The sequence below is a fragment of the Lissotriton helveticus genome, chromosome 7 (assembly GCF_964261635.1).
Source record: "Lissotriton helveticus chromosome 7, aLisHel1.1, whole genome shotgun sequence".
NCBI lineage: Eukaryota > Metazoa > Chordata > Amphibia > Caudata > Salamandridae > Lissotriton > Lissotriton helveticus.
The window spans coordinates 1741098535-1741122398 of record NC_136068.1 but is presented as its reverse complement, the minus strand read 5'-3'; the positions used below and the strand labels follow the sequence as shown (position 1 = coordinate 1741122398).

Here is a 23864-nt window from a genome sequence, read left to right as displayed (position 1 = left end):
GGGGAGAATGATGTGGCTAAACTGGGAATATGCATTCTGAGTGAGGGGGTTATCTCAACGTTAGGTTGGAGGGCCAGGGTCAGCCCGGGTTGCACGGTAGTATGGTCGCAACTCATACCTCTACTGTCAGTGGCGGGCGGGGGTTTCGGTCAGGGCGTTGAATCACTCGGTAAAGAGGATCAACACACAATTGGATAAGCTGTTTCGAGCCCCCCCCCCCAATATTGCAGACGATACCTCGTGGGCGTGTCGGGGGTGGACTGTATTACTTGGGTGATGGAGTGCACTGGAATGGAGCGGATACCGTCGTAACGTCTTGGGGTCTGACAATATCTGGGCCTGGTCGGAGGGATTGCCCAGACGGAGGGAGGGAAGGTCCTGGGGTCTGGTAATGTTAGGGCCGGGTTGGAAGGTTTCCCTAAAGTAAGAATTTTGCTAGGGTAGGTCTAGGCAGGGGGGGGCCAGATCGTCGGTTAACAATGCTGGCCTGTGGCGGTAAGGTCATTATCGGTGAGCACATATTTGAGGTCTGAGGGGGCGGGCATCATCCTATGGAGGTTCCCGCCCAGGGGGAGGGGCCTGCGGGCCACTCCCACAACTCCAGGGGCAAGGTAATAGATGCTGCAAAGCAAAGGAGCGCGGGTAGGAGTAGTTCACGCTTTCCTTAGGCTGGTAGCCACCCCGCGCGCGTGGACTCATGACGCCACCGGCGCAGAGTAAGGGCCCTCCTTTAGTGGGTAAATGGAGTTCAGGGCGTAGTCCGGGCAATTCCCGGGGTAACACTGCGCATGCGCACATCCAGAGGGGAGGCGCAGCTTGTAGGACCTGACACCGGTAGTGACCCTGCCATATGGCCAGAAATGTACAAAAATTCTAGATGAGGATGTTTAGTATAAGTTAGGAGAACAACATGTATTAGAGTTTTGTTAAAGTCAGGCTCTCAAACGTGTTGCTAAGGATTATGTACCTAAATGTCCTGCTGAATTTTTGTATAAACTGTTGATTATGCAATTAAAAACCTTTTTTAATTTCATACTTTAATAAATACGGCCGGGCGACTAGCGCCCGCCTTCCAAAAAGTAAAGACGTCTCGTGTCCACGTTCCTGGGTATTGGGTGCCGGATTGGGGGGGAGGCGGCAGCTAGTCGCTGACCATGTGAAAAGGGGGGGCCCTCGGCCCCCCCGCACGCATGGCGGCGCGGCGACCGTCGCCCCCACTGTCTCCTTTGATGCCATTCGGCGGTGGGGGCGTGCCCTGGGGGGTGCGGCCCACCGCCGATTGGCTGGCGGCCTCCTTGACCCGGATCCTGGGAAGTGGGTCCGGGTCAGGGGGGGCGGGCTAGAGGAGGGGCCACCTGGTCCCTCGGGAATAAAGAGATAGGGAGCGCGCAGGAGACCCCCTTGTCCCTGGACGCTCCCTCGCCGAAACGGTGTGCCCCGCGCTCGGGGCTTCTTTGTTTTCCCACCCACCATCCCTTGGAACAAAAAGTTTGGTAGCAGTTCTTATGTCTGGTCGAATGGTAAGTTCTGGATGTACGGTCCACGGGTCTCACAGGGTTAAAAGAGATGAACTGTTGGTGCATTTTGTTGATGCTTTTGTCTAGGAATTTTTTCCCCCTTTGTTTAGCAAGTCATGTGTGAAGTGAATTGTATTTAATGCTATGTGTCTTTAGGCCTTTTTTCCCTTTGTAGCTATACGTTGATACTGTTTGAAGTGAACTGTATTTAATGCTATGTGTCTTTAGGCCTTTTTTTTTTCCCTTTGTAGCTATACGTTGATACTGTTTGAAGTAAACTGTATTTAATGCTATGTGTCTCTAGGCCTTTTTTCCCTTTGTAGCTATACGTTGATACTGTTTTATTAGCCAGTGTAGCTGTCCTTTAGAATTTTTTCCCATAGGTCGTCGTATTTATTAGGTATGGGGCATGCGGTAAGGTCATTATCGGTGAGCACATATTTGAGGTCTGAGGGGGCGGGCATCATCCTATGGAGGTTCCCGCCCAGGGGGAGGGGCCTGCGGGCCACTCCCACAACTCCAGGGGCAAGGTAATAGGTGCTGCAAAGCAAAGGAGCGCGGGTAGGAGTAGTTCACGCTTTCCTTAGGCTGGTAGCCACCCCGCGCGCGTGGACTCATGACGCCACCGGCGCAGAGTAAGGGCCCTCCTTTAGTGGGTAAATGGAGTTCAGGGCGTAGTCCGGGCAATTCCCGGGGTAACACTGCGCATGCGCACATCCAGAGGGGAGGCGCAGCTTGTAGGACCTGACACCGGTAGTGACCCTGCCATATGGCCAGAAATGTACAAAAATTCTAGATGAGGATGTTTAGTATAAGTTAGGAGAACAACATGTATTAGAGTTTTGTTAAAGTCAGGCTCTCAAACGTGTTGCTAAGGATTATGTACCTAAATGTCCTGCTGAATTTTTGTATAAACTGTTGATTATGCAATTAAAAACCTTTTTTAATTTCATACTTTAATAAATACGGCCGGGCGACTAGCGCCCGCCTTCCAAAAAGTAAAGACGTCTCGTGTCCACGTTCCTGGGTATTGGGTGCCGGATTGGGGGGGAGGCGGCAGCTAGTCGCTGACCATGCTGTAATGCAGGGCTTTTTATGGGCCGGTACTGAGTACCAGCACTTTTTTATTTTGAAAAGGAGAGTATCTGTGCTTCTCAAGAGAGACCTAATACTTTTAACCTGTTTGCTGCTTCAAACGTTCCGCGCCAATGCGGAGCGTTCCATTGAGCGGGCGGGGCCGCGTCAGCCAACGGACGTGCACTTCACTACGGAGGTAGTACTCGCGATGGCCGTTGGCAGACACACGCAGTGAACGGGTTAATTGGAGAGTACTTGCACTTCTCAGAAACAAGCACTTCTACTTTTCCATTGCAAGCACTGCTGTAATGTCTTTTGTGCCACAATCCTCTCCGAGCCTTGGGAAAGTGCTCCGAAAACGTCGCCCTCCCCGCGCCGCCTCCTCCTTTGCGCAATGGCCGGCTCTGGAAGGCCTTCCTCTCTTTCCATGACTCTCTGATAAAAAATAAATAAAACATCCCACACCCCACTCCCATGGAAGCCTGGCTGGGCCTTTCCGTGTCACCGGGGAAGGCGCGTCATTAATCACACCGGCAGCCACAACTCAGGAGAAATACCGCAGTGTGCCGGCGAGGGGGGGCAGAACGGACCGCATCCCCCGCCCCTGCAAGCTTCACCAACCGGAAAGAAGAAAAAACGAAAACGTTTTCCGCTCGGCTCGCTGTCAGACTCGAACGGGTAATTTACTCGGCCTCGTCTCTTTCCCATTACGGGCAGCACAGCCCCCAAATGAAGCAATTTAGTAGGTAACTGCAACAATAAACGCAGAATCTCCGAGTTAAAGAAGTAGTTAATCGCCGCATGACGCATTTTACGCAGCTCCTTAGGGTCTGTCTTGTTCATGCAGGAAGTTTGAACCTCCTGCGTAGATTGGCACAGCCTTAATGGCACAACTTTCTTTTCGAGGCCTGGGCCGAATTTCATGTAAACCGGTTTAATCTCACATTAATTTTCAGTATTGTGTTCTAAACTTCTTACGCGAAAAACCTGAGATTACACATTTGTGCCTTGGTGCGTAATTGAGAATTCGCTAGGATAAAAGCTCCACTGTGGGGGCGTGGTAGGGACGTGAATGTACTGAACATTGTCACGCTGGATATTGCGTCTTTGTAGCATGAAATGCGTCATTGCATCAAATATGAATGCAAGGACACATCTGGCTAAAAAAATACTGCAAAATGTAAAAGAGGATTTTTTTGTTTAATAAGAAAGCATAATTTCCCTACAGTTTTGCATTTCACATAATTTCCACAAAGGAAATGATGCAGATTTCAATCCAAGTGGAGAAGTGTGGCTCAATGGTTAGAGCGGCAGAGACCGGGACCAGGGTTCAATTCCCCGCCTCGGTGGGTCTTGGGCTCAAAAATTCCACGGACCTGATAATTCTCGCCTCGGTGCCTATTCCAATCATGGAGTCCCACTCTGCAACTCTGGGCAATAGCTTGCTTAATCTCCTCAACGGCCCCCACAACGCTAAGGATGCCTGGCCTCCACCTTGGGGGTGCCCAGGAGTGGACACCTCACAGAGAAAGCCAGGATGGGTTCCACAGCGGTATTTGTACAAGCGCCTTGAGACCCTTGCGGGTGAGTAGTGCGCTATACAAGTATCAATTTACATCAGTCATGACGTAAAGCGCTGCTAATCTGGTATCCAGGCACTGAGGCTCTTACTGCGCAGGCGCAGTCCAACAGCCAGGTCTCGAGTCCTTTCTGAATTCCAGTCGCGAGTGTGAGGCCTGGCTGTGGAGAGGGAGGACTTGGCTGCACCCAGGCCTATTATCGTGCCACTAGGTTAGGGATCTGCTTTGAAAGCACAGCAGGCTGCCATGATGCAACCATGCCCCCTGGTCCTATTCTAGCCCTGCTCGAATGCAGGTTTTGGGCCGCTTTGTACAGTTTTTGCCTAGAGGGGGCAAAGCACCGTATTAATAGGTACAGCCGAGCCAGAGCTGAGCTTGATGCCTAGCTCGGCTCTTAAACCAGAGCACGAATCAAGCCCTCAACCTATTTGGCATATAAACAGTTCAACAACCGCCCTGTAAAAACATGGTAAAGACCCTTCAGAGTTCATTTATTTATTTATAAAACTGAAGCATTTGACTTTAATGCATTACAGTATATCAGCAGTTCTTAACCTTTTGACTTCCGAAGACCCCTCCTGATTCATTACTGGAACCCGGGCCCCCTACTGAGTCATTACATGAAGCTGGCAACACCTGGCCAAAGCAATTTCCATGATTTGAACCTCAAAACAACACACAAATATTTAGAAAACAATACACCCCAAAATGTTTCAAATATTGTAATATTTTGTTTAATTCACAATAAAATACAGAAAACGTTTTCACATTTTGAATTTTGCTTCTTTTTTTGTATACCATTTATTCATTTGCATTGATTAATTTTAATATTATTTAATGTTGTAAATAAAGTCAGATACACCCCTGAGTAGGCCTTGCGAATGCCCGTGGGTCCCCGTACCACAGGTTAAGAACCATTGGAGTATATCATTACGTTGAAATTATGACATTATTGGAAGTGATAGTTTCGAAATTTGAACTTAGAAATGTTCAAATTCCTCCTCCACCACCTTGATGACTATGCCATCAGCAGACAGAGAAGCAAGTCAGTGTTCTTATGCCCTTAAACATGGCCGAACGTGTTATTATCGTAGCTAGAACAACATTAACTTATATTCAACCATGTACAGGAGAGGTTTGTTGCATAGAGCACATACTAAAGTGATGAACTTCAGGTGCTCTCAGGCTATGATGAAGAAAGCTGAGGCGTTATAAAGTAAACTAATTGCTTAGGATCACACAGTGCGGTTAATTAGGAAAGCCAGGATTATGGCAGGTTTCCTGGTTTCACATTGCGCGCATTCCAGACACTACACAAGTGTCTGTTTTTCTCTCCCTCACTTTATATCTGAACTTGTTGTTTTGTGTTTAAATGTTCGAGGCACTAAATCACTGTATTGTGTTAAGTAAATACAAAATGCTACATGTTAAACCAGGTTTATTCAAGATGCCTTGCAGAAAAAACATGCACAGTTGTGTGAAGGCAAGGTGCCCCATTTTAATGGTGATATTACCGGTTTCCCTAACTTAATAAAAAAGATAATCTTATTTGGAGCTCAACAACACATCAGTGAAAGTAATTGCACCTGTTGGCAAAAGAAAAGGTTTGGCCAATGCAAAACAAGTCCATGTCTTCAGACCAAGAAAATAAAGTGCAGCACGTTAAGTGCAGAGCTCAGCTGCAGACAGTCTTTGGCTTTTTGCATTTTTCATGACGCCCTGGGGTGGAGATCCTCGAGACAGTGTGTAGGACCATGAAAGTGCTTGAGGGGGACAAACTGAAAGGTCCTTAGCATCACCAGCACTTTAACAACCCTCCCACCGGTCTGTAATATTTGCCCATCTGTAAAGACCAAAAAACAAATCACGCCTGCTGAAAAGGCAAGGGGTGTCGGTGCTCGGCCAATGAGATCACATGAAGGTCCAGCGCATTATGATTTGATTTGATTTGAATCAAGAGTGCAAGTGGACTGGCAAGGCCTGGCATGAAAGCAAAGGTAGAATAGGTAATTATATCTATGTGATTTGAAAGTAACACGAGGCTTGCAGCCACTGTGAGATCACAGGCCAGCACCATAATTAAAAGGGACACCATTAATAATCATAAACCCCCTGCATATAGAGCACTCTGATTACTGCCAGGTCAGGGTGTGTTTACCAGCTTGACGTGTACAAGAGTGAAAGTTGGGACCATTGAGAATAGCCCTTGCATCTGACATAGTTATGTAGGGCATAGCTCTTTGGTTTCTCAATTATAATGTACACAAAAGGAAGTCCAGCAGGGGATTCACGTTATTTAGTAGACTTACTTAGAAAAGGAAGAAGAGACATTTAGCGGGTAATAAAGACTGTGAGAAAGGAAAAGAAAAAAGATAGGAAATGCAAAATAGAAAGAATATGAAAGCAGGAAACTGAAGAAAAACCCTAAAAGTGACATACAATGAGAAAAGACATTTAAAAAGGAGAAGACTGCAAAAAAGTATAAGCAAGAATGTGGAGGAATGAACAAGGCGGTAGACATTAAAAATAAGCAAAGGCAAAGCCAACATGTCTGGCAACACGTGAAATACAGACGTTCACACCTGTTGGTTACAAGCATTGCGTGCCCAAATGCTGTTCTTCACATCAAAGCCCGGGCTATTGGTTTTGGCAATAGTACAAAAATGTAACAAAAAATGGTCTTGTGCCTAGACTGCATATAGAAGTTAAAGAGTTGAATGTGACAAACGTGTGATGAAAGAGTGTACTTTTTAGATTTAAAATAGTCCCTCATGCATTTCAATGGGAGCAGTTCCTGGATACCGAAATAATACATCAAATAGCCAATAGCATGACGTGAGTGCCAACTACCACTTTATGTATTTGTTAAAGAACTGGTAGCAATGTGTCTTTCAGAAGGGGCATTCTCAAGCTAGACCTACAAAGAGAACGAGAAATGCTAAATAAAATGAATGAGAAAGAAAACAATTAAAATACAATGAATACGCTCAAGAAAGTTTAGTATAGATGACAGAGGATTCAAGAAAGAAAATAGAATGAAGAAACAGATGCGCAGAAGTTCAGGAGAAGCAAAAAAAATGAAAGAGAAAGATTTAAGGAGGATAAAAAAGACACTGAAAAAAGAACAATTAAAAAAGAAATACGTTCATTGTGGGAGAAAGGTAACAAACCCTGGGGAATGGGGAAGTGTGAGTAGTGCAGAAAGGAGGAGAGTAAACAATCGCGGGGCACATGTTGATAAGACTGTACGATTGCATTTCCTCGTGATTGACTTTTTTTCCTAGACTTATCTGCTCCACCAAACAGGTAATCAATGCCGTGAGTTTATTTCCTCCAGTCCCCGTGCTTTGCCTGTGCCCGGATAGGATGATTTCAAGGCAGTGCTGGGGTGTACAAGTAAAGGAATGTGTTTTTCGGTTATGTGAAGCTAAGTAGGTAAAATAACTCATAGGGTTCTGTGGCTGCTGCTGAGGTCTGTAGTCAGCATGTTGCCACAGTTTTACATGGGCCGGTCATTCGATTATTAGCCACACAGACCCAGGCAGTGCTCTTTATTGAGCGGTAGAGTCTCCTGCAAAGTCCCTTTATTTCTTCCACAATCTCCTGCCATCTCACACATTACTCTATGATCTCTCCACAAAGTTGTAATTCTATTTCTTTTCCCCTTGACTCCCCAATTACCTCTGCACTCCTCTGCAGGGGCCTTCATTCATTCGCAAAACCTCCTGCGGCACCGTTTATTCTTTCATCCCATCTGCTACAGTAGTCTTCCACTCACAAGCATGTAGTTATCTTTTCTTATTCGCCGATGATGTCTCCTACAGTAGGCATGATTCACCCAGACAATATGCTGCGGTGTTCTTCATTCACCCATACAGTATATTGATGTATCCCGTATTCACCCACGCCTTCTCATGGGTTGAACTTTCTTCACCCACACAATATACTGTAGTGTTCTTTGTTCACCCATACAGTATATTGAGGTATCTCGTATTCACCCACGCTTTCTCATGGGTTGAACTTTCTTCACACACACAATATACTGTAGTGTTCTTTGTTCACCCCTACAGTATATTGAGGTATCCCGTATTCACCTATGCCTCCTAATGGCTTGTACTTTCTTCACTCACACAATATACTGTAGTGTTCTTTGTTCACCCATACAGTATATTGAGGTATCTCGTATTCACCAACGCTTCCTTATGGGTTGTACTTTCTTCACTCACACAATATACTGTAGTGTTCTTTGTTCACCCATACAGTATATTGAGGTATCTCGTATTCACCCACGCCTTCTCATGGGTTGAACTTTCTTCACTCACACAATATACTGTAGTGTTCTTTGTTCATCCCTACAGTATATTGAGGTATCTCATATTCACCAACGCTTCCTCATGGGTTGTACTTTCTTCACTCACACAATATACTGTAGTGTTCTTTGTTCACCCATACAGTATATTGAGGTATCTCATATTCACCCACGCCTTCTCATGGGTTGAACTTTCTTCACCCACACAATATAATGTAGTGTTGTTTGTTCACCCATACAGTAAATTGAGGTATCCCGTATTCACCTATGCCTCCTAATGGCTTGTACTTTCTTCACCCACACAATATACTGTAGTGTTCTTTGTTCACCCCTACAGTATATTGAGGTATCCCGTATTCACCAACGCCTTCTCATGGGTTGAACTTTCTTCACCCACACTATATACTGTAGTGTTCTTTGTTCACCCATACAGTAAATTGAGGTATCCTGTATTCACCCACACCTTCTCATGGGTTGAAATTTCTTCACCCATACAATATACTGTAGTGTTCTTTGATCACCCCTACAGTATATTGAGGTATCTCGTATTCACCAACGCTTCCTCATGGGTTGTACTTTCTTCACTCACACAATATACTGTAGTGTTCTTTGTTCACCCATACAGTATATTGAGGTATCTCGTATTCACCCACGCCTTCTCATGGGTTGAACTTTCTTCACTCACACAATGTACTGTAGTGTTCTTTGTTCACCCCTACAGTATATTGAGGTATCGCGTATTCACCAACGCTTCCTCATGGGTTGTACTTTCTTCACTCACACAATGTACTGTAGTGTTCTTTGTTCACCCATACAGTATATTGAGGTATCTCATATTCACCCACGCCTTCTCATGGGTCGAACTTTCTTCACCCACACAATATACTGTAGTGTACTTTGTTCACCCCTACAGTGTATTGAGGTATCTCGTATTCACCAACGCTTCCTCATGGGTTGTACTTTCTTCACTCACACAATATACTGTAGTGTTCTTTGTTCACCCATACAGTATATTGAGGTATCTCATATTCACCCACGCCTTCTCATGGGTTGAACTTTCTTCACCCACACAATATAATGTAGTGTTGTTTGTTCACCCATACAGTAAATTGAGGTATCCCGTATTCACCTATGCCTCCTAATGGCTTGTACTTTCTTCACCCACACAATATACTGTAGTGTTCTTTGTTCACCCCTACAGTATATTGAGGTATCCCGTATTCACCAACGCCTTCTCATGGGTTGAACTTTCTTCACCCACACTATATACTGTAGTGTTCTTTGTTCACCCATACAGTAAATTGAGGTATCGTGTATTCACCCACACCTTCTCATGGGTTAAAATTTCTTCACCCATACAATATACTGTAGTGTTCTTTGATCACCCCTACAGTATATTGAGGTATCGCGTATTCACCAACGCTTCCTCATGGGTTGTACTTTCTTCACTCACACAATGTACTGTAGTGTTCTTTGTTCACCCATACAGTATATTGAGGTATCTCATATTCACCCACGCCTTCTCATGGGTCGAACTTTCTTCACCCACACAATATACTGTAGTGTACTTTGTTCACCCCTACAGTGTATTGAGGTATCTCGTATTCACCAACGCTTCCTCATGGGTTGTACTTTCTTCACTCACACAATATACTGTAGTGTTCTTTGTTCACCCATACAGTAAATTGAGGTATCCTGTATTCACCCACGCCTCCTCATGGGTTGAAATTTCTTCACCCACACAATATACTGCAGTGTTCACCCCTACAGTATATTGAGGTATCTCGTATTCACCAACGCTTCCTCATGGGTTGTACTTTCTTCACTCACACAATATACTGTAGTGTTCTTTGTTCACCCATACAGTATATTGAGGTATCTCGTATTCACCAACGCCTCCTCAAGGATTGAACTTTCTTCACCCACACAATATACTGTAGTGTTCTTTGTTCACCCATACAGTATATTGAGGTATCCTGTATTCACCCATGCCTCCTCATGGGTTGTTCTTTCTTCACTCACACAATATATTGAAGTGATCTTCGTTCACCCATGTAGTATATTGATGTGTCCCGTATTCACCAATGCCTCCTCATGGGTTGTTCTTTCTTCACCCACACAATATACTTCAGTGTTCCTCGTTCACCCATAAAGTTTATTGATTAATCCCATATACACCCACTGCTCCTTATGGGTTGTTCTTTCTTCACCCACACAATATACTGCAGTATTTTGCATTCACTCAGACACACAATCTACTGGAATATTGTATTTATTCACCAGCCCATTGTATTCATTATCCTTTAGTCATCACCACAATCTGCAGTAGTATTGTCGATTCACCTGCACAATTAACTGAATATTGTTAATTTTCATGCGAATTCTAATGTGCTATTTTTTTCACGCTGAGCTCCAGTGTTCTTTAATAATTTACACACTTTATTCATGCATTCTTTAAGACCCACACAATCTCTGGTTGTGTTCTTTATTTACCTGCACAATCCACTGCAGCACTTTTTATTCACTAACACAATTTAGTGATGCACTCTTTATTACCCACACAATCTCTCGGAGTTTTTTCTTTTCACCTACACAATCCACTGCGGCATGCTTTATTCTACTGCTACTCCCACTGATTATATCTACTGCAGTATTTTGCACTAATCCTTAAAGTTTTACACCCTTACAGTTAGCTGAAAAAAAGCCTTTATAGACCAATCACGTCTTCTTCAGCATCATTAATTCAGCTCCAGAATTATTCTGCAGTATTGTAGTTTAAGCAGAAAAATTGCATCTCATATTCACTATGCAAATTTTCCTACACTGTGGGCCGCAAACCAATTTTTGTCCCAAAAGTCCTGGTATATGTAAGCGATCAAGATTTTGTAATATTGATATTCAATAATGGATGTAAAAATTGTATAAAAAAAGAATCACTCAAAAAAAAAATGCACGCCTCATGTCAATTAAAGCTAGGTGGGTTGCAAAATTCTGTTGTTCTAAAAAATTGGGTTGTGGTTTTAAATAAGTATTCTTTATTCCCCCACACAATCTACTGGAGAATGTTTTATTCCACCACATAATCCACTGCAGTATTCTTTATTCCCCCACACAACCTACTGCAGTATTCTTGATTCACCCACACAATTGAATGCAGAATTCTTATTACCCTATGCAATCTACTGCAGTATTCTTTATTCACCCATGTAATATACTAGTTTTCTTTATTGCCCCAAAAAATCTAATACAGTGTTTGTATTTGCCTAAGCAATTTACTGCATTATTGTCTATTTACCCATGCAGTCTACTGATATCCTTGATTCGCCCATGCAATTTACTGTAGTATTCTTTATTCACCCACACAGCCTACTGTGATATCCTTGATTCACCCATGCAATTTACTGCAGTATTCTTTATTCACCTTTGCAATTTACTGCACTATTCTTTATTCACCTTTGCAATTTACTGCACTATTCTTTATTCACCTTTGCAATTTACTGCACTATTCTTTATTCACCTTTGCAATTAACTGCACTTTTCTTTATTCACCTTTGCAATTTACTGCACTATTCTTTATTCAACTTTGCAATTTACTGCAGTATTCTTTATTCACCTTTGCAATTTATTGCACTATTCTTTATTCACCTTTGCAATTTACTGCCATATTCTTTATTCTCCTTTGCAATTTACTACACTATTATTTATTCACCTTTGCAATTTACTGCAGTATTCTTTATTCACCTTTGCAATTTACTGCACTATTCTTTATTCACCTTTGCAATTTACTGCAGTATTCTTTATTCACCTTTGCAATTTACTGCACTATTCTTTATTCACCTTTGCAATTTACTGCAGTATTCTTTATTCACCTTTGCAATATTTTGCACTATTCTTTATTCACCTTTGCAATTTACTGCCATATTCTTTATTCACCTTTGCAATTTACTGCACTATTCTTTATTCACCTTTGCAATTTACTGCAGTATTCTTTATTCACCTTTGCAATTTATTGCACTATTCTTATTCACCTTTGCAATGTACTGCCAAATTCTTTATTCACCTTTCCAATTTACTGCACTATTCTTTATTCACCTTTGCAATTTACTGCACTATTCTTTATTCGTCTTTGCAATTTACTGCAGTATTCTTTATTCACCTCCGCTATTAACTGCAGTATACATCATTCACCTTCACAGTTTACTGCATTATTCTTTATTCACCCGAAGAATTTAATGCAGTATTCTTTATTCACCTACACAGTCTGGTGCAGTATTCTTACCCACCTGCACACTCTCCAGCAGCAGTATTTTTTATTCACTAACACAGCATGCACCAGTTTTCTTTGTTCACCCACACATTCTACTGCAGCACTCTCATTTCACCCACACAACCTGCTACACTAATCAACTTCAGATTTTATTATTCACCAACACAGCCTTCTCCAGTACTTTATTTTCACCCACGCAATCTATTGCAAGATTTTACCCACACAAACTACTGCACTATTATTTATCCACCAAAACAATCTACTATAGGTAGTTAATCACCCATACAATCTCCTCCAGTCATCACATAGTCATTGCTCTACTATTTACTCACAACTCTGTTGTTTTCAAACTCAGCGTGAACCCAGATCTCTCTCCTCCGCACTTTGCACGGCTTACACACCCACACAATTCCTTCAGCTTCTATCACTGCATCAAGAAAATCTGCTCAGAGGCTCATGGGCTGCTTGCAGAATATCAATCACCACAGAGACCCAGGCCTGTGGCTAGCGCCCTCACACAAGGCGTCATGCAGCGGTTACCCTCCCGCAGTCCACACAATGGCACACACAAGACATCACTGCCTTGTCCTGCACACAGAGTGCTGTGGCTTATTGCCACATCTTCGCCTTGAGGGGAGCAATCTTGGACCGCCTGGGTGCCTAATGGAACATGGAGTTCTCTTTGCCCCGCTACACTTGCATGAGTCGCGCACCCACATGAGGCATGCTGCATTGTCACGGCACAAGGGGGACTAGCACAGCAATAATGCATTTAGTAAGTGCATGCACACCGTAGACGTATTGCCAGTGTCATCAGCCTGGGGGTGTTATGGGGAGGAAGGGGTGTGGGGGTTTGGGTGCTGGTGGTGAGGAAGGCACTTTTGTATGTTCTTCCTTATATGTAAACATTCAGAAAGGGTTGAAGGTATGTGGCAGTCATCAAAATTGAACTTTGCTTTATTCATATCAAGGATAAAGTACCCCCTTCAATTCATTATAGTGATATTGCAATCCACTCAGGAGTTCCATAACCTTAGAGAGGAATGAGGCCTAAGGCTGAGTTCTTCACAAGGTTATGGAACTCCGAGTTGACTTGCAATAGTCTTATCATGTACGCCAGGAGGTGCTTTATCCCATATAATACATGCTCACACCATCACCTTTCCCACAAACCACTTAAAACCTTGGTTCAAATCCCTTTCACAGGAATGAGCAAGCATGTTTTCGAACATAAAGATTAAAAATAAACATCTATTGCAAACACATAAAAAACTTGTTAGATGTTTGTTGCAAACAGATTTTAGAAATAGTTCAATACAAGTCAGTTTATTAAAAAAAAAGCTGCAGTAGCTTGAAGTATGTAGAAAACATGCAGAAAGATGCTTCCTTTTCTCTAACTATATGAGGAGTGCCAAAAATAAACATGATCTCTCTGCTTGTTGAGGTACAGTAGAAAAATAGAAGGGATTGTACAAAGTTCCCCTAGTAAAAAGTCTATAAAGGAGTCTCGCTCTCAGTGAGGGTAGTGAAGGAGAAGGAAGTATGGGGAGCCAAAGGGTCCCTTTTCGGAACTAAGAAACCTCATACAACTACAGGACTGGATGACATGTCTCATTCAGCCCTTTTAGATGTTGTTTGCATCATCGGCTTCCTGCTCCTGCGTCAAGCCGGCGCTGCAATGCTTGACGGGTAACAACGTGTGTTACTCTCTGTCGGAGTTCTTTTGTTCCTTGCCGTGATATTCTGGTGTGTGAGGTACAAAAAACAGGTGAAGTAGTGAGCAGAATGTGAGTTTTAAAAAAAGTTGGGTAGTCCACTAAGAAAACTTTATTGGTGTGGCTAGCCACTTTGTTAAAAAGTGAGAAGAGGGGTATTGAGGCCCAGGGTAACCATTAGTATGGCCTCATTTCAACCCTCCAACATGGTCAACATGTTTCATGCCCACACGGGGCAATTCTTCAGGACCAAAAAAGTGCTCATATACTTGATAAGTGCCCTTGAGGAGAGCTCAAGAGTGTGGTTTATACAACCTTGTTGGTCAATGCCCGGAGTATAGCCAAAAAGTACTGTCACACCGTCAGACCTAGGGATACAAATGGGAAACATCAGTATTGTATGTAGTTAGTTGCTCAGAATCTAAACGTTTAGAGTATCCCAAAAATTAATAAAAATGCAACACCCAAGCATCAATGATTCACTCGGTCCCGGGACCGTTAAGTTTGTGCAGGGCGTGTGAGAGAGAGAGAGAGAGAGACTCTTGGTAATAAAATGGTCCCAAAAGAATCTTTGGAACAAGTAGTCTTTGGAATATGTGAGCAAAGACAAACCGTTAAAAAAAATACTAAAAATATGTTGATTTTTGCAAGAGGTATGTTACATTTTGGTAATAGCGCCTCTTGTATCAAACAAAATAGGTCGTTAACATTAAACATTGAACAGCCACTGTCCGCCAGAGGGGAAAAAATTATATATATATATATGTGCTCAACAGGTCGTCTATCAGCACGGGTGCTTGCCGGTGGTCGGGGCTTACCAATGTCAAAGCTGTCTCGATCTGCTCGGCTGATTCAGGTGGGGCGTGCGCTAGAGGAATTAACCTGTAGAGACAATCAGCAAGGTAAAAGTGGGATCATACAATAATACCCAGCACATGGGTGGGGGGGCTATGAGGAGAGACGGGGTCACCTGTTTTTTGTACCTCACACACCAGAATATCACGGCAAGGAACAAAAGAACTCCGACAGAGAGTAACCCACGTTGTTACCCGTCAAGCATTGCAGCGCCGGCTTGACGCAGGAGCAGGAAGCCGATGATGCAAACAACATCTAAAAGGGCTGAATGAGACATGTCATCCAGTCCTGTAGTTGTATGAGGTTTCTTAGTTCCGAAAAGGGACCCTTTGGCTCCCCATACTTCCTTCTCCTTCACTACCCTCACTGAGAGCGAGACTCCTTTATAGACTTTTTACTAGGGGAACTTTGTACAATCCCTTTTGTTACATGTTCTCTGGACAGGTACACTGGACCCCTCTAGACACTGTCCCTCTTCATCCCCCCTTTGTTGAAACAGTAGAAAAATAGAACAGACAAAAGAAAAGCAATGTTCAGTTTTTGTTCCTGAATAGCTACTTAAAATATACTCCCATAACCTGACCTGCCTTTCACCTCGGCTGCTGGCAGCAGGCAGTGTGACATCAGAACTCAACTGTAATAACTTGTAATAGTCGAGTTCTGAAGTCTTTTCTTTATAATCTGCGACTGAGTGTGGCACAAGTCGCCAATTACAAAGAAATTAGTGACATGCATTTACATACATTGTTTTTTTTGCCTTAATTGTAGGAATATTGTAAACATTAATACATCCTGACTTGTGGCGTCTAAATACATACAATGTAACATGCCTGTTTTGACATGAACCATTCTAAGTGAAATGTAGGTCTTTTCATCTGACATCACAATCATTAAGTGGAAGTTAAAATTCTTTGTAAATAACATCCCGAAAATAGGTGCAAATAGGTAAATTCTATTTTCACAACTACATTAGTGAATAATAAAGCTGTTTCTTCTAAATGGGGCTGCAGTATGTTATAGAGCAATGAACAGGTACAGGGAACTCAGGGGTTTATTTATGAGCCCTTGCAACACTTTTGCACCGCCGGTGCGTCACTTTTTTGTGATGCACTGGCGTCATAAAAAATGTGCCATGTTGTGCCCTATTTACAAAATGACGCATATCTAGGCAGATTTGTCACTTTGTAAAGCCCTGTTCTACATTAAACCTGCGTCAGGTATAAAGTATGCAGGTGGGCATTCCCCCGCAAAAAGCCTTGTAGAAGTGGCGCAGTGAAATCTACCAGATTTCACTGCGCCACTTCGAGGACGCTACTGAGTCAATATCTCACCCCTGCCTCACAGCTGGTGTATGACTGATGCAGGCCCTTTCCCATGGGACTTACTTCATGTGAAAGGACACATTGCTGGAGTTGCACCTGTTTTCAGACACACCCCAGCAATGCGTCACTTTTGCGCTGACAGATATGTCAGGAATACTGATGGGTCTGTCATTCCTTGCGACGTGATGCGCTACACAATAAATATGAAGCATCCATCATGTCGCAAGGAGGGCGCAGTGAAAACTGTTGCATCGCTGTTTTAATGCAACGATGAAACAGTTTTCATAAATGTGGCCCTAAATCGGCACCAAGGTAACTGGTTAAGAGTGGGTAAAACCACATCATTTTTTCTATATGTAATATACAGTATTTGCAGGAGAATTAAATGTTTTAAGCAAATTACTCTTGGTGGTAGTCTGAATGAAAATGATGGAAGGGTTTGTGTTCAAAAGACACATGAATATCAGGGAGAACACAAGCAACTCCTTCAAGCTCATTACCTACATTCTCCGTTGGTCAACTTTTATCTGACCCCCTAGTGCATTCTGGGTGCTGTAGTCTTTCTTTGCTTCTATTCACCGGATTAAACTAGGACACTGACAAACAATCATTTGTAGGTGAAATGGTCAGGGCTGGAGACATTGTCCTTCATGATCTGGAGTGAGGTGATCACCCTACGTGAAGTCAAGTGCTGAATGCAGCAAGTGCAGCAACTTTCAGGGGTTCCCCCCAGACCTTAAGTGCTCAAATGAGTCTCGCACAAGTGAAAAGGATAAACGAAGCGTAAGTGGGTGAAAAATGGGAAAATGTAAGATTATGCTTACAGGAAAGGCATTTCTCCATGGCCTAGAACAAACTTTGGGGCATATTATCGAGACAGGCGATAAAATTATATTGATAATATGCTCTATGGAATTCCAATTGAAGGCCATGTTTGATGTGAATTACATCTAACATGGGCTTCAATTGGAATCCCATAGAGCATATTATCAAGCCCATTATCGCAGTTTTAGCGGCAGTTTTCTGCCGCTAAAACGGTGATAATTTTATCGCCTGTCTTGATAATATGCCCCTTTGTTTGTTTTTGATGGGGTCTGTACGGTGGAGTTCAACTGCGCCGCATGACGTTTGCAATCAGGGTCCCCTTCATTCTCATGCTTTGGCGCCAATCACATGACTCTTGCAGCAATGTGCGAAGTTTCTGTGCCAGCACTGAAGTGCTTACTTTTCACACTTTACAAAGGTGGCAGTGTCTCCTGATGCTTCTGCTCTGCAAGAGAAATGTCACACGTAGCAAGGTAACTGTCACTCAAGTGTAACCGAGAAAAGAGAAAATGCTGAATTTGTCTTCTTAAGTTTACTATTTAACAAGTTTTCTATGCTCAATGACATTGCACAAGAAAAGAATACGAACTGTTTTGTCTGAATAATATATGTAATAGAGAGTCGTGTTTATATTAAATTGACAGAAATTGTCGCAAAAGTCATGATTTTCATGGAATAGAAGGCAAAACAAAAATACTAACCATTTCAACAAAGATGACAAGCTTTCCACAGACCTTTATGAAGGTCGCAACAATACAATATTCCGTTCCGTCACCTGTCATTTTTAGGTCTGGCATTAGCGAAGACCTTTTGATTTTACTCAAATTATTATATGTATGGCATTCTAATGGGGTATTCAGACAGCCCTCTTCTACACCCACCACAGCATAGAGCATAGGTTAGTGGGTCAGCCCACTTCAGCCACTGGCTAACTTCAGTGTGTGTGATGGTGTTCTACTAATCTCAGAGCACAACTACACACAAAGCAGTTGTCCTCATAGTTAGTACGACAATGTGCGCTTTATGAAACCACTAACTATGGGGCATATCAGCGATATTTATCGCTAAGTAGGGTTAGCGGCAATCATTTTATCGCTGCGCATCACCGTTTTTTATCGCTGAGATAACTTGCTATTAGCAAGGTTTATCTCAAAAGCGATAAAAATCAGGCGAAATGCGTGAATATCGCTGAGAATACAGCGATATTCACGCATTAGCGACGAAATGCTCTTAGCCATGTTATCCACCTCCCGTTGGATAACATGGCTAAGAACTGGTCTGTATGAAAAGAACAAAGGAACCCACACTTCATTACATTTCACACCATTTTGATTCGGGATGAAAAGGATAAACAAAGCTTAATATGTTTATCTTGGCGATTAGTTGCGCCGTTTTATTCATCAATTTTATCAAAAATAGATATCAATTTAGTCAAGAGAAATATCAATGTCTTGAACGTACTGACCATGAACGTACAACAAGAAATTCAAATCAAAAATTACGTGATTAAACAATGACTTGACGCAACATACATATAAATTGTGAAGACATATAGCCAATAAATAATATACAAAAAACATGTGGTTACATTTCACACGAAACGGGAAATTGTCAACGTATTTTTTCGTAATACAATATTTAGAAATATTTGACCAAAAAAGAAGCCTTTCAATGGGTCTCCAAAAGAACAAAACGACCTCTCGGTAGAAATGTTAGTAGGCTAAACGTTCCTAACAGTTTCATCTATTGTTCAAAACTTAGGACTTGATCCTGTGACTTGATCCTGTAAGGGCCCTTACCCCACTTCTGTCGCATGGGCCATACTCCTTTTTGGAAATAAGAACTGGTCTGAGCAGGCGTTGGTTTTTGGCGATAGCGGGAATATTTCCATCGCTACGCCTGCCTTGCTAATAGGCGATAGCGACGTTAGCGACTGCTTGCAGTTGTTAACCGGTAGGGTACACCCAATTTGCATGTCATTAGCGATAAATATCGCTGACATGCAAAGTGGGCCCCAAACCTCTCGCTATTGCCTAAAAGTTGTCGCTAACATCAGTTAGCGACAGCTTGCTAATAGAGCGATAGAATTATCGCCGCTTAGCGGCCGAAAACGGCGCTAAACTGGCGTTAATTGCCTATCGCCGCCCTTGGTAATATGCCCCTATGTTAGTTTTTAGTCACTTTTTTGTGTTGTGAGGGACTGAACACTGCTATGAGAAAACAAGCATTGGTAAAGCTGAAAGGCTGTCATCTATCCGCCTTGCTATTGGCTTTGCCAGTGCTAGTTTAATGGAGAGTTGCACACGATCACTGTAATGGTTTTTATAACACTAACCTATGCAGAACTAACAAAGGCAAGAACTGCCACACAATCTAGAAAAACATGCAAACTCACACTAACCTGCTGATCAAAGAAACACTCAAACAGGCAACAAGGTAGAAAGACCACTAACTACCCATGCACACAGAAGAACACAGACAATCACCCATGTACACAAGCAGCACCCAGAAGCACAGACATTTGCGTTCACTGTCATAGCTGACAGAAGTAACACACACGAGCAGCCACGCGGGAGAACCTGATGCTGAGAATGAGGATGGAAGAGACTGAGGGGTTGGTGGAGGAAAGGGGACTTGAGGCAAATAATACTTTAGAGATACAGATAGTCAATATAGTATGGAGGTGAAATGGCTTTCTTTTGTGAATCTGAGTGTGTTCTACAGGTTCAGCCGTGTTTTGACCTGAAGTGTTGTGTGTGAGAAAGACTTAGGTAACATGAGAGGTTTCACAGATCCAGGGTTGTTTTCGACTTAGGGGATTTTTGTGGTATGAAATTGTGGATAAGACTTTAAAGTTCTCTCGAAAGTAGGCTGGGAGCCAAAGGTTGACTCCAGGATGGGAAAGTTGGTGTTCTAGTAAAAAAACAAATGAGTTTTCACTATTTATATGGAAATGCACGCATTTCTAATGCTGGCTTCTATCACCCTGACCCTATTTCAGTTTGTGTTGATCATGTGTCTTTGAGGAGGCGTGCTGTTCTTTCTGCTCTCTGATTTAATATCTGAGATCGCAGCATTTTTTAAAGTTAAGAAAAAAATTGACCAATCCTCGTGCCTGCCCTCCACCCTGGGAGGAGGGGACAAGACCTCACCTATCTCAGCATCCGGCTCAATTTAAACAACATTGATTAACACGGCAGTGCCAGAGAAAATCCATTTTCAAAAATCGAGTGGAAAATAAGAGCACATTTTATAATTTTTCAGGTATTTTAGAAGTTTTGCACTTAGAATAAAGCACTCAGTTCAAACTCTCGCCCCCAGAGGAAGGTGTGGCTGCTTTGCATGGGCCTCTGAAGCATTGCATCCCTATGCGAGGTCGATCAGTGCCTAGTATAGTCTTTGGGGTCCAGCAGTGCCTAGTATAGTCTTTGGGGTCCAGCAGTGCCTAGTATAGTCTTTGGGGTCCAACAGTGCCTAGTAGAGTCTGTGGGGTCTAGCAGTGTCTAGTAGAGTCTGTGGGGTCCAGCAGTCTCTAGTAGTGTCTGTGGGGTCCAGCAGTGTCTAGTAGAGTCTGTGGGGTCCAGCAGTGTCTAGTAGAGTCTGTGGGGTCCAGCAGTGTCTAGTAGAGTCTGTGGGGTCCAGCAGTGCCTAGTAGAGTCTGCGGGGTCCAGCAGTGTCTAGTAGAGTCTGCGGGGTCCAGCAGTGTCTAGTAGAGTCTGCGGGGTCCAGCAGTGTCTAGTAGAGTCTGTGGGGTCCAGCAGTGTCTAGTAGAGTCTGTGGGGTACAGCAGGGTCTAGTAGAGTCTTTGGGGTCCAGCAGTGTCTAGAAGAGTCTGTGGGGTCCAGCAGTGTCTAGAAGAGTCTATGGGGTCCAGCAGGGTCTAGTAGAGTCTGTGGGGTCCAGCAGTGTCTAGTAGAGTCTGTGGGGTCCAGCAGTGTCTAGTAGAGTCTGTGGGGTACAGCAGGGTCTAGTAGAGTCTTTGGGGTCCAGCAGTGTCTAGTAGAGTCTGTGGGGTCCAGCAGTGTCTAGAAGAGTCAATGGGGTACAGCAGGGTCTAGTAGAGTCTTTGGGGTCCAGCAGTGTCTAGTAGAGTCTGTGGGGTCCAGCAGTGTCTAGAAGAGTCTATGGGGTACAGCAGTGTCTAGAAGAGTCTATGGGGTACAGCAGGGTCTAGTAGAGTCTATGGGGTACAGCAGTGCCTAGTAGAGTCTGTGGGGTCTAGCAGTGTCTAGTAGAGTCTGCGGGGTCCAGCAGTGTCTAGTAGTCTGCGGGGTCCAGCAGTGCCTAGTAGAGTCTGTGGGGTCTAGCAGTGTCTAGTAGAGTCTGTGTGGTCCAGCAGCGTCTAGTAGAGTCTGCGGGGTCCAGCAGTCTCTAGTAGTGTCTGTGGGGTCCAGCAGTGTCTAGTAGAGTCTGCGGGGTCCAGCAGTGTCTAGTAGAGTCTGCGGGGTCCAGCAGTGTCTAGTAGAGTCTGCGGGGTCCAGCAGTGTCTAGTAGAGTCTGTGGGGTCCAGCAGTGTCTAGTAGAGTCTGTGGGGTCCAGCAGTGTCTAGAAGAGTCTATGGGGTCCAGCAGGGTCTAGTAGAGTCTGTGGGGTACAGCAGGGTCTAGTAGAGTCTGTGGGGTCCAGCAGTGTCTAGAAGAGTCAATGGGGTACAGCAGGGTCTAGTAGAGTCTGTGGGGTCCAGCAGTGTCTAGAAGAGTCTATGGGGTCCAGCAGGGTCTAGTAGAGTCTTTGGGGTCCAGCAGTGTCTAGTAGAGTCTGTGGGGTCCAGCAGTGTCTAGAAGAGTCTATGGGGTACAGCAGGGTCTAGTAGAGTCTTTGGGGTCCAGCAGTCTCTAGTAGTGTCTGTGGGGTCCAGCAGTGTCTAGTAGAGTCTGTGGGGTCCAGCAGTGCCTAGTATAGTCTTAGGGGTCCAACAGTGCCTAGTAGAGTCTGTGGGGTCTAGCAGTGTCTAGTAGAGTCTGTGGGGTCCAGCAGCGTCTAGTAGAGTCTGCGGGGTCCAGCAGTCTCTAGTAGTGTCTGTGGGGTCCAGCAGTGTCTAGTAGAGTCTGTGGGGTCCAGCAGTGTCTAGTAGAGTCTGTGGGGTCCAGTAGTGTCTAGTAGAGTCTGTGGGGTCCAGCAGTGCCTAGTAGAGTCTGCGGGGTCCAGCAGTGTCTAGTAGAGTCTGCGGGGTCCAGCAGTGTCTAGTAGAGTCTGCGGGGTCCAGCAGTGTCTAGTAGAGTCTGCAGGATCCAGCAGTGTCTAGTAGAGTCTGTGGGCCAGCAGTCTCTAGTAGTGTATGTGGGGTCCAGCAGTGTCTAGTAGAGTCTGCGGGGTCCAGCAGTGTCTAGTAGAGTCTGCGGGGTCCAGCAGTGTCTAGTAGAGTCTGCGGGGTCCAGTAGTGTCTAGTAGAGTCTGCGGGGTCCAGCAGTGTCTAGTAGAGTCTGTGGGGTCCAGCAGTGTCTAGTAGAGTGTGGGGTCCAGCAGTGCCTAGTAGAGTCTGTGGGGTCCAGCAGTGTCTGGTAGAGTCTGCGGGGTCCAGCAATGTCTAGTAGAGTTTGCGGGGTCCAGCAGTGTCTAGTAGAGTCTGCGGGGCCAGCAGTTTCTAGTAGAGTCTGTGGGCCAGCAGTCTCTAGTAGTGTCTGTGGGGTCCAGCAGTGTCTAGTAGAGTCTGTGGGGTCCATCAGTGTTTAGTAGTGTTTGTGGGGTCCAGCAGTGTCTAGTAGAGTCTGTGGGGTCCATCCTTGTCTAGTAGAGTCTGTGGGGTTCAGCAGTGTCTAGTAGAGTCTGTGGGGTCCAGCAGTGTCTAGTAGAGTCTGCGGGGTCCAGCAGTGTCTAGTAGAGTCTGTGTGGTCCAGCAGTGTCTAGTACAGTCTGTGGGGTCTAGCAGTGTCTAGTAGAGTCTGGGGGTCCAGCATTGTTTAGTGGAGTCTGTGGGGTCTAGTAGTGTCTAGTAGAGTCTGTGGGGTCCAGCAGTCTCTAGTAGAGTCTGTGGGGTCCAGCAGTGTCTAGTAGAGTCTGTGGGGTCCAGCAGTGTCTAGTAGAGTCTGTGGGGTCCAGCAGTGCCTAGTAGAGTCTGTGGGGTCAAGCAGTGTCTAGTAGAGTCTGCGGGGTCTAGCAGCGTCTAGTAGAGTCTGTGGGCCAGCAGTCTCTAGTAGAGTCTGTGGGGTCCAGCGGTGTCTAGTAGAGTCTGTGGGGTCCAGCAGTGCCTAGTAGCGTCTGTGGGGTCCAGCAGTGTCTAGTAGAGTCTGCGGGGTCCAGCAGTGTCTAGTAGAGTCTGCGGGGTCCAGCAGTTTCTAGTAGAGTCTGTGGGGTCCAGCGGTGTCTAGTAGAGTCTGCGGGGTCCAGCAGTGTCTAGTAGAGTCTGCGGGGTCCAGCAGTGTCTAGTAGAGTCTGCGGGGTCCAGCAGTGTCTAGTA

The 23864-nt window shown here is 44.4% G+C and overlaps 1 protein-coding gene across 2 annotated transcripts in view; it reads left to right on the top strand.

Moving 5' to 3' along the window:
- The window catches only part of IGLON5 (IgLON family member 5), a 1087135-nt gene that overhangs the window by 339607 nt on the left and 723664 nt on the right, over positions 1–23864 (top strand). The gene's annotated exons all lie outside the window — the stretch shown is intronic.